Below are 16,458 nucleotides of genomic sequence, written 5' to 3' on the forward strand. Positions count from 1 at the left end.
CAAACCGTCCCAGCCAAGCGCTGGGGCGACACACGGGTGCGGGCGCCTTAGGGTCACGTTGTGTTTGCCCTGGCTTCCCTGCACAGGAGACAGTGGCAGAGTGTCCCTGAGGGGAAATGAGACGTGGAGATGAACCCCCCTGAGGGAGAGGGCACCTACGGGACAGTTGTCAGTGAATGATTTTCTTCAAGGAAAAGAAAACTAGGTGGGTCAAAAAAGTGATCTCCATGGGGCTAGACTGTGAGATAAAACGTAACCACACAGCGATTCTTAGAGCAGAGAAGTGTGGGCCACACAGGTCACGAGACGGCACTGCACAAGGCCGGACCGTCACCGCCCTGCCGCCCTCCCGCCCTTCCGTGTTGGGCACGCACAGGGTCCTCGGGGCCAAAACGGCCCCAGGCAGCACAGCACGCAGTGGGATCCTGAGGTCTGGCTGCCCTCCCCCAACAGAATTCCAGAGGGTGCACAAGCAGGTGCATGCACAACCACGTGCCATCCACACCAGTCCGACAGGCCCCTTGGTCCTCCCTGACATCTCACACACTACACACTAAAAATGCCCTAAAACAGACCGTTAAGAGTCAAAGGATAATCTGGGACCCCTGCTGGCCCCTATGGGCCTGGGAAGCTGCAGGACAGGGAGGGAGGCACAAGCCCGGACATGCACTCTCACGCCAAGCCCTGGACGGTGCTGGGGGCCGTGAGCATCCTCGGGACCAAGCAGGGAGCCAGGCCCTGGCCTGAGAGGAGAGCCTGGCTGCTGGGCACCGCCATCTCCAAGCTGGTCAGATCTCACTGCTTCTATTTGCTTTGAAAAGAATAACTGTCTCTTGTAGGTGGTTAGAGCAGAGGCACTGAGATTTTAAAAAGGACATTTGGGATAGCTCCTTAGTCAGCTCGGGCCTCAGCTGTGCAGAGATGAGAAGGAAACTGGCTCTCCACAGAGGCAATCTGTCACAACCAGGCCGTGTTAAACGTATGTGGGAAACAGAGCCCTTGCGCCTATGGAGCTAAACCACCGTCACTTGTGCTCATGACCTGCACGTGTGGACGGCAGCCAGCCAAGGACCCTGGGTGTCACCCACGTGGGAATCGCCCATGGCACATTCAGTTGGGGGCATTGAGGCAAAAGAATCCTCACGGCAACTGCAAAGCTAAGTACCAGAACGTGGGCTAAGCACCTCACACCTGTCTCATTCGGACCTCGCACCAGCCGTCCAGAGGAGGAATGGTTACAACCCACGTCATGGACTCACAGCAGGAGACTTTGCCCCTGACAGACTCAGAGCACCAGCTTGTGCTCCTAGCCCAGCCACGTCTCTGTCACACCCTCCTCTACGTTTCCGTGTGTGTGCATATGTGCCTGTGAGCACGTGTCCATGTGTGTTTGCACATGCACACGTGAGTGTTCGTGTACGTACACACCCATGCATGCCTGCTGATGTGGGGAGAGGGCCCATGCTGAGGAGGCCTGGCGCTGGATCCATGTCCCATGTGCACCTCCACAGGTGACCCCTCAGCCCCCGGGGCCCGGCTCACCCTTTCTACATGGAGAGGAGACACCAGGCCCCGTGAGACGGGCTGCATCCAGGGACAAGGTGAGAGGGCCATGCATTCTGAGAAGCAGGTGTGTCAACTTTGAAAGAGAGACCCCTGGGGGGCCGGGGAGGGAGGGGCCTTCTGGCATCCCCACGAGGCCGCAGCGGGGGAAGGACAGGTGGGAGCTGGTGATGTGCTGACGGCACCAGGGCACCATCATCACTGACCGTGGAGGGGCCCTTCAGAGGAGGGGCCACAGCTGCCTCCTGCCCGCTCTTGGGTCCCAACGAAGTGTGACCATCGTGCATCCTTCCTCGAGGCTGCCCAACCCCAAAGCAGCCATCAGGGACCGTGTGCCAGGGTGTCCACAGGCGGGAAAGGGAGCCTGGAGGCAGCCCTGAAAACGTTCTATGGAGGAAATCCTAAACCCACCGGTGATGAGAAGCCCCGGAACAGCCCAAAGCCTTCTGCCAGGTCCCCCAACCTGCCTCCACTCTGTGACACAGAACCACGGTTCTAGGGTTCAAGGGAAGCAAGAGACGTCCTGCTCACATGTCCCTTAGACAGATTTACTAACGTGAAAGCACAAAAAGTAGCAAGTTGCCTTGATTACCTGGGGTTTGAGCACCAAAGAGTGAAGCTGGTGGCTGTTTACCGACAGGAGCAATGCCTGACCACACGCTGAAAGGGCAGGAACGCGATGACCCTCACTCAAAAGAGCCGAAAGTTTTCATCTGTAAACTCTGGTAAGGGATCAGAAAGTAGAAAAACCCGAGCTCCCGACACTACAGGGCAGACGGAAGGTACGTCATGAGCCACTCATTGCTGCGCCCTCTCCCACAGGACTAGCTTTGCTCTTGCTGGAAACATTTCTCCTGAGTGCATATCTGTGTAAATATGGTCAGTCCCGGTCCAGTGAGGACAGGGGGAAACTCAGGCTGAGACGGGGAATTCCGCGATTTAACTTTTGGAAACTCCTGCAAGAAGGTTTCATTTTGGTTTTTTGTTTGTTTACTTGCTTCGGTTTCATCAACATGGGAACGATAAACGCGGACTCACCTCGGCATGAAATCCCTTGACCTTCGATAATCTGTTTGCAAACCCCACAGACTCTGGCTTTTTTAAAGGCCTTGTTCTTAAAACTGTGCAGACTCGAAGTTAATTCTTCTGGCTGAAAAAGTAGAGAGAGAAAGTGTCAGCTCTTCCGTTCGTCGTCCGTTTGCTCTTTCTTTTCCCTTTCAGGAGATGATAAATCCAGCCGAGTTGGTGAAGGGTTGAAACAGGAACTTGACCAGGCAAACAGAAAAGAACAAGACAGCACCCTGCCAAGGCTGGGATCCCAGGGGCCTGGGATGCCCCGTCAGCACGCCCGGTGCCAGGGCCCTGGTGGCGGCCCACACGCTACCAGTTCATAATCGCCTGGGTGAAGGGCTTATGTGATTGCGTATTAGCTTACAAACTGCAGGCTTACAGCCACTGCTTCTGTGACAAAGGAATCCACATGCATTCCCAGAATCTTAACGCTTCTTCCTCTGGAAGAAACGATCAGCAAACAGCACAATTATAGCAGAGGTCACTAACCAACTGGCCTTCCTGGCCACTTAGCCTCTCTGAACTGCTGTACTGAGGAGAAGCTGTCACCAGACCAGGGTGACAAGATAGCAGCTCCTCCTTAAACCTGGTACAGAACTGAACCCATTACACACACCGGCACTGGGACGAGGGGAAACACACACGCACCAAATCCGTGTTTGTAGAGTCAAGGCTCACAGCGGTTGCTGAGGATCTTATAAAAATTCAATTTGCCTTCGAAACCAAACACCAATCATATTCCCATTTGCTGATACGTGACAGTGTATTCTAGCGTAACCTGTATCCACATGGACTCACAGAGGCCATGACTCACACCAGAATAGCTCAAATTCATTAAGATGACACGTTACCGAGAATGGGAGACAAATGGTACAACTACTTTGGAAAACGGCTTGACGATTTCTTATACATATTTTTAAACCTACACCAATCTTATGACTCAGCAATTCCACTCTTACAGACACCAAGATACATACGTCCACAAAGACACGTGCAATAACGATCAGAGCCACCTTATTTAAAACTGCCCCAAACAGGAAGTAACCCAAATGCCCATCACAAGGAGCCTGGATAAACAAACCATGGTATATTCATAAAATGGAATATCACTTGGGTATACACAAGAGCAAGCTACTCATACATGTAACATCACGGATGAACATCAAAAGCATTATTACGCTAAATGAAAGAAGTCAGACACGAGCACACAGTGAATGATTCTCTTCATAGGGTGTTCATGAACAGGTAAATCAACCTATCTAGTGCCTCAGAGGCAGGAAAAAAATTAGGTGAGCTCTATGAATGCCCCAAACTCCTACATGGAGAAAGCTTCCAGGATGCAGAGAGGGAAGGGGGAACCAGCGTACTACATGGATTGAAGGAAAGGAGTTAAGAATTCAGGCTGGGGCTTCCCTGGTGGCGCAGTGGTTGAGAGTCCGCCTGCCGATGCAGGGGACACGGGTTCGTGCCCCGGTCTGGGAGGATCCCACGTGCCGCGGAGCCACTGGGCCCATGAGCCATGGCCACTGAGCCTGCGCGTCCAGAGCCTGTGCTCCGCAACGGGAGAGGCCGCAGCAGTGAGAGGCCTACCGCCAAAAAACAAACTTCCTAGGATATACAAAAGCTGAAAGCTGAAATAATTTATCACCAGCTGACACGTACACAAGACATGTTAAAGACAGACTGGGCGAAAGGAAAATGATATCAGATGGAAATACAGCTTTACACAAAAGAATGAAGACCACTAGAAACGGTAATTACATGGACAAATATGTAAGATTTTTCACTTATTACTTAAAACTCACTAAAAGAAAATTAACTGTTTAAACAAAAACTAATAATGATGTGATGTGAGGTTTAACATAAGTAGAAGTAAAATTTATGATAAAATAGCACAAAACTCAGGAAAGGAGAAATGGTAGTATACTACAGTAAGACTCTCATAATATACGTGAAGTAATAACACTATCACTTGAAGGTAGACTGTGACAAGCTAAAAAAGTATAATATAAACCTTAAAGCAACTACTAAAATAATGAGTTATAGGTAATAATACAACAAAGAAGATAAAACAAAGTTATTTTAAAAGTTCAATTAACTTAAAATGATAAAAAAAAAGAGAAAAAGCTGTAATAAAGAACAGGTGAGAGGAATGGAAAACAAGTAGCAAGATGATAGATTTAAACCTCACCATATTAGTAATCACATTAATGTAAATAGTTTAAATCTCTTAATTAAAAGGCAGGGATTATCAGATTATTTTTTTTTCAAAAAAGACAAAGGATAGAAAAAATATACAATGATAATGTTAATCAAAGGAAAGCTGAAATGACTATATTAATAACAAAGTCGATTCTAGATTAAAGAACATTCCCAATGATATAGAAAGGCACTGCATAATGATGAAAGGGTAAAAGCAACAAAAGAATATAACAAACCTGAACAGTTATGTATCTAATAACAAAACTTTCAAAACATATGAAACAAGAACTGACAGAATTGCAAACAGAGATAGGCAAACATACACAGTCTGAAATTTCATTACCCCTTGTTATAGACTGAACTGTGTCCCCCAAAATTTCATATATTGAAGCCCTAAGCTCCAATGTGACCATATTTGAAGATGGGGCCTTTCAAGAGGTAATCAACATTAAATGAGGCCATAAGGGTAGGAAACTAACCCAAGAGGGCTGGTGTCCTTATATGAAGAAGAGACACTAGGGAAGCTTTGCACACAGAGGAAAGTTCATGTGAGGACACAGTGAGAAGGTGACCATCTACAAACTAAGGAAAGAGGCCTTGGGAAAAATCAAACCTGTCAATACCTTGATCTGGGACTTCCAGCCTCCTGAACTGTAAGAAAATAAAGTTCTGTTGTTTAAGCCACCCAACCTGTGTTATTTTATTATGGCAGCCCTAGGAAACTAACATACCCTTTCTCAATAATTAATAATTATTTTTATCAATAATAATAATTGATAATTATTGCAGAAAATGAGCAAGGATACATAAGCTTTGAACAATATTATCAAAAACTTGACCTAATTGACATTTATAGAACATTTGACCTAACAGCAGCAGAATACACATTGTTTTCAAATGCATATGGAATATTTAGCAAGGTAGACCATATTCTGGGACATAAAACAAGTCTAAATAAATTTAAAAGTATTCAAGTCATACTAAATGTGTTCTCTGACCACAATGGGATTAAATTAGGAATCAGAAACAGAAAGATCTCAGTAAAATTCCCCAAGTATTTGGAAACTAAATAACACACTTCTAAGTAGTGCATAAGTTGATACATCACAGCTAACTGGGTTTCTCCCAAGAATGCAAGTTTGGTTGGTTTTACATTCAAATGTCAATCAATTAACTAAAACAAAACACAACACAACAACAACAACAAAAAACCTCTTATTCCATTTCCTGGTAAAAAAGCCAAATAGGAATAACAAGGGACTTCCTCGACTTCATAAAATTGTCTATGTGAAACCTACAGCAAACATCATACTTAACGATGAAAGACTAAATGCATTCCCTTTAAGATCTGAAACAAGGCAAGGTTTTCTGCAATCAATATTTCTATTTAACCTTGTCCCAGGAGTTCTAATCAGTGCAATCAGGCAAGAAAAGTAAATAAGAGGTATCCAGTTTGGGAAGGAGAAAGTAAAAACTGTCTTTAATCACTGATGACATCACTGCTTATGGAGAAAACGCTGATGAAATCTATGAAGAAGCTCCAGAACTAACAAGTGAGTTTAGCAAAGATGAAGGATACAAGATCAAGGAATGTACAAGCTGATTGTATTTCTACATACCAGCAATAAACATCCAGAAATTGAAATTCGAAAAATATTACCATTTATATTAGTATGAAAAATATGAAATACTTAGGGATAAATCTAACAAGACTGCAAAAGACCTCTAAACTAAAAACTACAAAACACTGTGGAAAGAAATTAAAGAAGATATAAATAGATGGAGAGATATACCATGTTCATGGGTCAGAAGACTCAATGTAATTAAGACACAATTCTTCCCATAGAATCTATAGATTCAACAAAATCCCAATCAAAATCCCAGAAGGTTCTTTTTTTATAATTGGCAAACTGATTCTAAAATTCATATTTAAATGCAAAGCACTTAAAACTCCCAAAACAACTTTGAAGACTGCACATATTTAAGTGTACAGTGTGATGTTTTCTATTATATTTTGAAAATGTGTCTTTAGTATGAAAACATTAAACTAAAGAGTTTCAAAGAAAGTATGTTCTTGGGATTCTACATAACTAATAAACATGAGGTACTGAATGAACACCTTGAATCCTAATTTTCAACAAAGCAAACGCTCCTCTGATACTGATAAAAGGAAAAGCAAATACCCAGCACACAGACCACAACCCCGTATTCCTTGACCAACGGCTGACAAGGAGAACCCCACGTGCAACTACTAATGGACTGGAATTGGCAGAGGACCCTTTCCGACATGCCATTCCAACTTTAAAGCATGCTTTGCCCATCCCCAAACTTTCCCCTGCTATTCAAATTGTCGAGAATGCTGGTAACTTCTAGTTTTCTGTTGTGACCATTTCTAGTCCCACCCTCCCCCAAGTCCTTCCTGACCACTTCAAGTTCCTCAGGAATCCTACAGCAGTCTCATCACTCAATCATATCCCCTGGTGTTGATCTTGTCAAGCCTGTCAAAGGAGGCAAAGTGTCCTGCCCCAAGCAGCAGTCTTCTCGCCGGTTCTGCCACCTGCAGTACGAGCTCTATGACCCAGGGCAAGTCATACCTCTCTTCAAGGGAAAGGATACCGCCCCCTCCTACCTATTAACCAAGCTACTGTAAATAGTCAAATGCTACGGCAGGTACCAGTTATGAACGCTGGCCGTCTATGGGAATCACTTGGGCAGAGTTTTTAAAACAGCGGTGCCTAAGCTCCACCCCAGACCAATTAAAACAGATTATCTGGAGGTGGGACCAGACGACAAATTTTTTCAAATCTCCTCCAGGGATTCTGAGCTGCATCTGGGACTGAGAGCCTCCACGACATAATGGACCACACTATAAGAAGCTATTCCTCCTACGTGGTAAGGCACTGTTATTACGTGCTTGTTCACATGTCTGTTTCTGGTTTTCTCAAGAGACGGTATACTGTTTGATAGCAGGGCTCTTGTACTCCATGCCTATAAAAGAGGGACGAAGGTACCGCTATCATGAAGTTCATGACACTGGCAGGGCCCTTCTGTGCTGTAACCACTGCTCAACAAACGGGGCACCAGCATGCAAGATCAAGACCACACAGCCAACAGATAAGGGATATGGGCTCAGACCCAGTCTCCACCCGGGTCTCATGCTCAGACAGGAGTCAGCATTCAAGTAGCTGACAAACACAGCCCTCTATCGTAATCCCGCAGCTGGTACATACTCGCCCCCTCCCTCATATTTCAGTTACTTGTTTACACGCCTTCTCTCCTGTGTCATTTCCTAGAGGCAGGACACCAGGCGCTTATCCATGTGTCTTACGAGGCCCCTGCACAGTGCCTGGCAGACAGTGAACCACGGACCCTCAATTAATATTTGTTGACTGAATGAACTGGCCGTATTCTGTGGGCCAGCGGGGTAGACTGTGACCTTTTATTCCTTGCAAATACCTTTATTATAACGAGGGAGAAAGAGGCACTGTGTTCCTGTGATAGTCTTGCGGGCTGGGCGACAGCTAGAAGCCTGGAGGAAGGAAACAGCAGAGGTGCTGTAGGGAGGCCGAAGCCATTTCAATGGCTGGATGGCGGAGGAATTCATTTCAGATAGTGTAATAACATCTGCTCACGCTTCATCTGTACATAACATCTCCATTGTGAAGTGAGCCTAGACAGGATTAGACTGCCTTTGTTTTCACCTGATACTGTGCTTTCATTTCTCCCAAAGAGGCGGGGCCAGTGAGTGCAGGGGGGAGGGGGGAGACGGGGAGGGGGGAGGGGGGAGACGGGGAGGGGGGAGGGGGGAGGGGGTGGGGGAGGCCAAAATGCTGCAGCATTTAGCAGGCTCAGTTCAGGAATCTAAATTGCATTTAATTGTTAGGAGCAGGCAGTTGGAAGGGTAGAGAGCAAGGCTGCGGGTTCCACAAGGACTCCCTGAGGGGTTCAGGGTAATTAGTGCCGGTCTTGATTGTGAGGTCTCTTTTTAGAAAGAAAAATCTCTGCAGAATTGAGCGAGTTTAAGTGCTCCACAGCAGCGCAGAAGGGTAACCTTCTGCTCTGCGAAAATGCAAAACCTCACAGACCTCTCTGCTAGGTTCTCTGGGCTAATGTTCCGGAAGCAACAGTTACCCACACAAAGGCTAAATTAGCACAATCCAGCTATATTTTCCTTCCAGGAAAGAGGATTTAGGTGTGGGTTTTCATACCTGGAAGCTTTCAGTAGCATTCTGGGGGGGGGCGGGGGCAGATACTGAGCAAAAACACCAAGCAACTTGACTCTGAAGTTAAACGCGAAAAAAACTTCCTGCATAGGCAGAGTGGACCTCAAACCTCTGGGGTGTTCCTGCCCAGAGATGTTTCCACCCACCAGCAGCCACAGGACCCAGGGTTCAGGGACACCCTCTGCATACCACACACTGTCCCTAAGCTTCCCAGCAATAGTGTTTGTTAAACTAAAAACAGAATGCAGCACAACTCAAAGTGATGTGAAGTAGCTGACATTTTGACAAACTCTCACTCCTCAGAACCTTACATAAATTTCCGGGAAGACGAATGCAATAAATGCCTAATTATTAGACTCAGAGAAAGGACTGCTGAACCTAGTAAGGAGCCGCCTCCCGGCATCTGCTCTGTTTAATTCAAACGCCATGGAGGACCGTCCCAGGACCAGGTATCGTTACATGGCTCTGGTTAACTTACATTTCTGCAACAATGCTAGTGCACCCTCACATACCCATAGAGCTAAGCACCCTCTTCCTTTGCAAGAAACACAGGCTACGAAGCGAGTCCGCGAAATTGCCAATGTCCTACTTCCATTCCAGGAAAGGAGTCCAAGGAAGTGTGTTCAAGAGGGAGTTGAATCAGAAAATTAAGCCAGAGCTGTCCCCCACCCCATGTGGGCTCACCAGGGCGCCGCCGGCCTCCCACCAGGCAAAGCCCTGCTCTCCCTCTCTCTTCCTTTCCTGCGCAAGTAACACGCGCATACAAGGGCACACGCGGGGGGACACGCGCGCGGAAGGGCACACGCGCGCACAAACAAGGACACACGCGCACTCGCGGACACATGAGCACGCGCAGAGACAAGGGCACAGGAGTGAACGAACGTGCACGCGCAAACAAGAGTGCACGGGCACCCGTACACACTTGCACGTCGGCACTCAGACTGGGGTACGCGGGCACACACAAGCACACGCGCACACCAACCCAAAAGTGCCCCCACCCCGTCCCAGCGCCCGGCGCGCCCGCGTCGCCGCTCCCAGCACCCTGACCCTTGCTCCAGCGCCCCTCCCCCGTCTCGGGGCTCCCACTCACCTGGCGCCGGTGCCGGCGCACCCGCGCCCCGCGCGCGCACCCTCCAGGCGGCCCGGGTGTCAGGGCGCGCAGCCGCATGGCCGCCCTGGCCCGCGGAGAGCCGGGCCGGGCGAGGAAGGCAGGGGAAGGCGCGGACACCTCTCCGGCGGCGGTGCCAGGCAGGTATGCCTCCTGAGCCCCTGCGCCTCGGCGTCAGGAAAAGTTCGACCCCGTGAGCCCCGGAAAGAAGCGGCCGCCAACTCCAAGTCCACTCTGCCGTCAGAAGTCAGATGCCGGGAACAAAAGCCAGAAGAGTGAGCGCACGGTCCCCCGGCGCCCCTCCATCTGACACGAATTAGCCCTCCCTCCCCCACCCCAGACGCAGCTCCAGAGAGGAGGCAAAAGGCTTCTCAGCCAAACCCGGGAAAAGTGGAGAAGAAACGCCTCCTAGGGCAGGGCTGGGGGGCAAACCTTCCATTGCCCTCCGTCGCCCTCCGCCCTCCCACTGGATTTACCCCCGCCTCTGGCTGGAGTACAGCTTGACTAGGATTTCAGACCTCTCCAAGAATGCAGGCCCTGGGGCTTAAAATCAAAACCCGCAGGCTCTTTGCCTTCGGGGATTTTAAAATCTTGTATACTGTCCAGTAAACCTGCATCTGTAATGGTCAGTATCACTGGTAATCTACACTGCTAGCAAACAGTGGCTTTGGAGTGCAAAGAAGGAAAACTCTCATGCAGAAAGGCCTCTTTCCAATTTGCTTCTTCAACTAAGGAAAGCAAGCATTAGCAGCCTTGCCAAAGAGGGTTGAGAACCAGGTAGAGGTCCCAGCAAGCTCAAAGTGAACGGTTATGGCGCCTGGCACACCTGGGGTCTGGGATCCACCGCACCCCTCCGTCCCCTTCCCATCCAGAGTGCCATCCAGCTCCCAGCAAAGCACAACCCGTTTTCCTCTCTGGGTCTGTGATTTTAGAAGGAAATGAAAAGCCTGTTCTTAATGTTTTTTTAAGGAGATGGAGGTGACTGGGATGGTGGGGTCCAGGTGTCACACGAAGAGGTAGTCAGACACCTGGAAAGTGGAAGGGTCACTTCGCCTGAAGGACAGCCCAGAGGGGTGGGTGGGCATGATCCACAGACAGAATGGCCCTGTTTCGATGCCTGTCAGACCCCACAGGACTGACTTGTCTTGGGCTGGGGTCGTGGAGCAGTGGATCTAAGCTTTCCACCATGGAAAGCTCTGGCAACCCACTCCTGGGAAAGGCTCCCTTGATCGTGGACATGTTCAGCTGAGGCCACGTCCTCCCTTCCGTGGGGTCCTGTAGAGGAGGTCCATGCACAGTAGCACATGGCCTCGGGAGCTGTATGGCCTCAGCCATAGCGGAACTGTGTGCCCTAGTGGCTTGGCCGGCCTCCACGCCCAGCCCAGGGTGCGATACTAATGACCTGTGTTGGTGTAACACTTCAGATCTTCAACTCCGCTTGCAACTCCAAATGTCTTAGCTTCGGAGAGCAGTCTGGGTGGGCTAGACCTGGGCCTTTATGGTTAACACATGTGCGAATTCCAGCCATCAATTCAAAGGCCAGCATTAACCTCTCAGGTTCTGGCACTGAATACCCATCTTTCCATTTCTGGGGTGGAATAGCAAAGCTGCTCTTCAACTTTCAAAGACAAAGACACACACACACACACACACACACACACACACACACACACAAAACAACAGGAACACACCATTCTGATTCCTTGCCTGGCAGCCACCCATTCATTCTCATTTCCCTCCATCCTTCAGATAAGATGATTATTCATCTGTCTCTATAGTCATTTGTTCGTTTGTTCGTTAATTCATTTTCTAGATTCATTCATTATTATTCACTTTTCCTATAGAGTAGTTAAACTTTAGTTTTTGCAAACATCTCTCAGGGCTATTTCTTCATAGGTGTCCCTCACCCCCATGTGACTGCAGGATCCCTAAGAACGCACATCTGTATCAGATTCATTTGAGTCCCCAACATCTAACACAAGATGGAGCCCAGAGCCGTGTCTGCAAGCTGAGCTAGACGCACATGATTCTGCTGTCTGGGGGCGCACGGTGCAAACACTTCTTCCAGACGTCAGCTGGATCTCTCACCAGTCTCACCCATGGAACCAGCAGAAGGAACCTGAATCCCAGCAAAGAACAGGTAACTCCCAGAATGATAAAGCTCCTTGAACTCGAGGACCGGGCTCCACACTCCATGGGGCCCCTGGAAATGATGGTCCTGAGCTCCTAGGCCCGTGGCTGCCAGACTGGAAGACAAACAGGTGTTTCCACAGGGGACATCCGAATCTCCTCTCACTTGATTAAAAGGTACATCGTTCAGAAGATTCCCACACTTTATTACTAATAACCCATCAGATGCATGCGACCACACCTCACAGATAATGACAACAAAGTGAGAACCAGGGACCAGAGACAGTCGTTGGGCTACAGCCCAGACCACCCCAGCCCAAGCGAACTTCCCCAAATACAAAACTGGGACCCCTGTCGGACGCCCCGCTTTGCCAGCCGGCCCCCTCTCTAGCCCCCTAACCCTCCACCCTCCTGCACCAGCCGGCCCCACCCACCCCCAGGCTTCTCCTGCTCTGCGTCCCTCAGAGGCAAGCTGAAGTGTGAGGGTTTGAGGCCAGCTCAGCCTAGGGGCCCCAGGGGACCCCAGGAACCAGGCAGGTACGGAGCCAGTACTCTAGCCTCTCCGGACTCACCCACTACTGTGCTGCCCGCCTGGCCTGCCCCTGGTAAGACGGCGGTCCTCCCTGATTCTCGCGGGCCGGACCGCCTGCCTCTGCCTTGCGGCTGCACCGAGTCCCCAGCGACAAAGGAGGCTCTTTGTGCTCAGGACGGACTTCAGGGGGCCCGGGTCCAGACCGTGCGGGCAAAGCTCCCACGCCAGGCCTCGGGGCTGCACCATCAACCCGGGCTGGGAACCCAGACTGGACTGGGGACAGAGCCCTGCGGTGAGACCGACCCTAACACGGGATGCAAGGCTGGCCCATCCAGGACCCCGGGGTTCTCGTCCGACTGAGCGGAGGGAGGGCTGCTGCCACACGGCCCCTCGTCACACACTCACCCAGCCATCCCGGAACGCTGACGAGCAGCCTGTGTGTGCCTGGCGCCACGGGGACTCTGGTGACGAACGACTCCTCTTTACCTGATGGCACAAATATCTGCATGTGGCGTTATGAGGGGGCACTGAGCCACTCAGGGGACTTTCGGGAAAACGGGCGACGGGTGGGCTGAGACCTGGAGGAGAAGTGGACAGGAAAAGAGCCGGGGGACCAAGCACTGTGCATAAGGCAGGGTGTTTGCGTGAACTGAAGCACAGTGTGCGTTCGGGGCATGGACCCCAGGCAGGCGGGCAGAGGCCGCATCCTAAGGGCGGGCATGGGGGTGGTGAGCTCGGTCCCGGGAGGAGTGGAGAGGAAGGGGACCCTCAGTGCAAGCCAGGGCCTGACCCCGAGGGCAGCGGGAATCTCTAGCGGTGAGCGGGAAGGAACCACATGAACACCCTGTGTCCTGGGGACCACCTGGTGGTGAAGGGGTTTACTAACACGGAAAGGAAGAAAATGACAGTGATTGCTGTGTTGGGGGACTGGAATCGGATGCTGGTGTAACTCGTGGTTTCAACGTAGAGACACAGATACTGACAGAAATCAAAACTGATGCAAATGTGCACACGCACATGCACACACACCCATGCACAAGCATGCACCCATATACACACACGCATATATACACTCCCCAGCTTTGTCCGTGGTGGGTGGCCTGAAGCGGCCCCCAACAGTAGTGGTTACATCCAGCACCCACGTCCCGGTTTTAAAGTAATGTTTCCCAGTAAAAGAAATCAGGGCTCCTTGGAGACACGGCTGGTTTCAGATCTGAGCCAGGGATACTACAAATGAACCTGCAATGTTTTTTTTTGTTTGTTTTTGCCAGAGGGTAAAGGAATGCTCCCAGAATGACGGGGCTGCATCACCAGGGGACTGGAGTGGGCTTGCAGAAATTGCCCCTGGCCAAACTGGGGACAACTTGAACATCGAAATAAACAGTGATAATATTGATTATAACCCATTCAATTAAATAGGAATTCATGAGTCCTACTGATAGAAATAAATAGCTAAATGAACACACTGTGGGTCTGATGAGACGTAGATGCCTGCATGGTCTCAAGGCACCTCCTGACCTGGAGGGACGAGGGCAGGAGAGGGCGGCAGGAGACAGGTGGAGGGGGCGGGGTACAGAGATCGTGGAGGCTTTTAGCCTCTACTCATTATGGGAACTCACAGAGGAGAGCCGTGATCCACCATTCTGCCCCTGTCACTCTTTGGAGAAGATTCACATAGCCTCAAAGAATTGTCCCTTATTTGTTATAACAGGGAAAACAGCAAGTCTGCGACAGAGCCGGCTGGCCATGCCAGCCTGGGCGACCGTGGCCTTCGATGGGACACACCCACCATGAGAGCACGCCTCTACCGTCGGTGCTCCTGCAGAGGCACAGCCTGACTCTGATCTTGATCAGGCATCACCAGATCCGAGCGAGGGACACAGGGGCCAAAATCTGGGGTCCCTGGGAGCTGAGCGTGGAGGGTCCATCTGCTGGCTAGATACACCCTCATTCCCAGCCCCAGAGTCTGCAGTGGGGGTCACCAAACACTCCGGGCAAATGACTCCTGTCTTCACCCCTCCATCCCCATCACACAGAAGATCCGCCACGGGCCGGTCACACCCATCCATGGCTCTGTGACGCCAAGTGCCAAGGTGTTTCCAAGAACCACCTAAAGCACTTTCAAAAGCACTTTGCTTCTGGTAACAAAAAAGACTCTTGCTTGAGCTTTTTTTAATGCAATTCTTTTTTTAAAAAAATAAATTTATTTATTTTTTTGTTTTGATTTCTGGCTGTGTTGGGTCTTCGTTGCTGCGCGCGGGCTTTCTCTAGCTGCAGCGAGCGGGGGCTACTCTTCGTTGCGGTGCGCAGGCTTCTAATTGTCGTGGCTTCTCTTGTTGGGGAGCACGGGCTCTAGGGCGCGTGGGCTTCAGTAGTTGTGACGTGTGGGCTCAGTAGTTGTGGCTCACGGGTTCTAGAGCGCAGGTTCAGTAGTTGTGGCGCACGGGCTTAGTTGCTCCGCGGCATGTGGGATCTTCCCACACCTGGGATGGGACCCGTGTCCCCTGCATCGGCAGGCGGATTCTTAACCCCTGCGCCGCCAGGGAAGCCCTCTTGCTTGAGTTTAAGGAGCTTCTGATATCAGTAAGCTGTCGCCAGCTCTCATCTGCAGAAAACTCCATGCTTCGCTCTCTCTCCTGGTCGGAAGGCAGGGACACCAGTCATGCTGGCCCTGGAGGCCCAGGGATCATCTCTAGAGGCCGGCCTCGCACGTGGGCCCCGCACAAGCACAGCCCTTGGGCAAATCCAAACTCTCAAGACCATCCGCCTCCACCCCTCCCCGCTCAGCCGGCCCCTGCTCCATCCCACACCCGGGAGGGCAACAGGACACAGTGGGCCTCGAAGGGCACTGGTCGCATTTCAGTACTTCCTGACGACACCCAGGAGCCCCATGAGTCCATCTCACTGATGGCAGTAGGGCCTGTTCCTCAGACGATGAGGGAGCGCAGGATGGGGCACAGGACACAGGGGAAACCAAGTCCCCAGGGGATCCAGGGATGTGGGGTGAGGGGGCAGAAGACTGCAGAGCCAGCGAGCAGAGGCACCTCACCTAACCCGGGGACATCCTTGGGGCAAGAGTCAGATTAAAGGTGCCACATGTTGGGAGCTGGATCGGCGAGGACAGTCCAGCAGCAGGAATGACCTCCTCCTAGAGGACACAGGACTGTAGGGCTGTGTTCCCACTCCAGGTTTTGTCCCCCACACCCCTCTGTGTTTCACCAAAGTCATAGTAAATCAACCTCAGTGAACCTGTACCATGAGTCCCCTGACCTCACGGGAGGTCATCTAGTCCAGCCAATTAAGCCAAAATGTCTTAGTTGGCTACAGAATTCAAGGCGACTCCCAGCCTGAGCTCACAAGCCCCTCCCCTCAAGGGGAGTCCTGCGGCGGCGACAACGGCGGCCCCGTGGGGTGGGCGCGCCACCCAGGGACCCGGATCCTCGGGCGCGTCAAGTGCGGCTCTTCAAGCGCACGTCTCGTGGCTCCCTTTCAGGACAAGGGGACCTCCTCGGCGAACCGCTTTGGGCCGCTGCTAAGAAAGTGAGAACTGGTTCGCATTTCCCCTCCACTCTCCCCTTTCACGCGTTTCCTTCCCTCGCCTTCAAAAAGCACAGAAAACGTGCTTTCTC

The 16,458-nt window shown here is 50.8% G+C and overlaps 1 protein-coding gene across 1 annotated transcript in view; it reads right to left on the reverse strand.

The window, feature by feature from the left end:
- The window catches only part of TNS3 (tensin 3), a 226,892-nt gene that overhangs the window by 179,835 nt on the left and 30,599 nt on the right, over window positions 1-16,458 (reverse strand). Inside the window, exon 2 of the mRNA XM_082661487.1 lies at window positions 2,602-2,713. The gene's annotated coding sequence lies outside the window, so the exon portion shown is untranslated. The remainder of the gene's footprint in view (window positions 1-2,601; window positions 2,714-16,458) is intronic.

The sequence above is a fragment of the Grampus griseus genome, assembly GCF_964374135.1.
Source record: "Grampus griseus genome assembly, chromosome: 9".
NCBI lineage: Eukaryota > Metazoa > Chordata > Mammalia > Artiodactyla > Delphinidae > Grampus > Grampus griseus.